Genomic DNA, 1969 nt, shown 5'->3' with positions numbered 1-1969 from the left:
ATATCTTATTAAGGATAAAATTATAATAATAACCTTACTTTTTATATAATATTATAAAAAGTTTAATTTTTAAGGAGTTATTATAAGTAAAATATATATTAAAGTAAGATAATATTATAATTAATTAAAAGAGAATTTATAAATTATATTAATATATTATTTTTCTTATCTTAAAAGGCTTTTTAATTTATATTTTTCTAATATAAAGTATATATATTTTTTAAGGTTTATTACTTACCTTATTATATAACTAATCTAATATTTTAATAATAATTTTTAATAATAGCCTCTTTTTAATATTAAAATATAGTTATTTTTTTATTATAACTAGTAATTAAAGTATTAAAGTCTATAAGGAGATAGAAATAAACTATAATATTATCTTTTCTAAGTTCTTAAGGTCTAAATTCTACTTATAATATAGCTAAAAGTAACTAATACTAATTTTTATTAATAAAAAAAGAGATAATTCTAAAGAAAGGCTATTAACTAATAACTTATTATATAATACTTTATTATTATTATCTTAGTAAATAGTAAGTATACCTTCTTACTTAAGAGCCTATAATAAGCTTAATAATTTCTTATTATTTTTAAGATATATATAAAAGGCTATATAAAAGTATTATACTCCTTTACTAGTTAACCTATAAGTATTTAAATATAATATTTAAATTTAAGTAAATATATTTCTTTTAGTTATTAAATATAATAATAATATCTCTTTAATCTAAAAGAGGGTTTAACTAAGTATATTATTTATTATAATATTTAATATTAAACTAATAAACTAAATAATACTAAACTTATTTACCTTTAGTAATATAAATATATATTTAAAAAGTATATAATAATCTTATTTTAATAAGTAAAAGATTATATTTTTTTAAGTTATAAAAAATATTAATAATATAATTAAGAAATTAGCTTAATTTAGATAAAAGTAATTAAAATTATAAAGCTTTTATAAAAGCTATATAATAAAGAATATACCCTTTTTAATCTTTTTATATATAGAGAAAACTTAAGTAAAAATAATATTAGCTAGTATATTTAAGATAAAAAGGTTATTATTTATATTAACTTTAAAAAAAAGAAGATAATCTAGTATATAAAATAGAAGTTATTATTAAAGGTTAAGACTAAGCCTTTAATAATTATAATAAAGAATTTTAAGTTAATATTATAATCTTTATATCTTTTTAGTCTAGAAGATAATAATAATAATAAAGATAGTAGAGGCTATTTTATTATACTAATACTAACTTAGGCGCCCTTATTATTACTATTACTACTACTAATTAAAGAGCTTTAACTAGTATTAGAGATAAGGCTCTTTATATTATTAATACTAGTACTAATATTAGTACTATTATTATTATTATTACTAGTACTATTATAAACTTAAGTATAAGCTTAATTATAACTAGAAGACTACTTTACCTTATAAACTAGGTATATTAAAAAGTAGTATTATATAAGAAATTAATTAGACTATATTAATAACCTCTTAAAGATCTATTTAATTAAAGAATTTATCTAGTAGTTAGTTATTAGAGAGTATAATACTAGGCTTAAAGAATTTATTATTATATTATAAAACCTTATATTATTTTATTATTAGATTAATATTCTTAAATATAGATTAATAAGATAATTAATATATATTATTTTAATCCCCTTATTAATATAGATTAAATACTAAGGGTAGGCTTTATATAACTTATAATATATTATTAAATTTATTCTTAAAGAGTTAGATAACTCCTTATAAAGGGCTATATATATAACTTATTAAGATCTAATAATCTTAAGTAACTAAGCTCTTTAAGGGTATTATTATATTATTACTAGATATAAGGTATTAAAAAGCCCTTAATCTTAATATTCTTAAGTAGTAAGAGTATATTATTAAAGGTATTATTTACTATATCTTTAATAGATATACTTTAATTTTATATATTATTTT

Source organism: Beauveria bassiana (genome assembly GCF_000280675.1).
Source record: "Beauveria bassiana ARSEF 2860 unplaced genomic scaffold BBA_S00004, whole genome shotgun sequence".
NCBI lineage: Eukaryota > Fungi > Ascomycota > Sordariomycetes > Hypocreales > Cordycipitaceae > Beauveria > Beauveria bassiana.
This window is presented reverse-complemented; position numbering follows the sequence as displayed.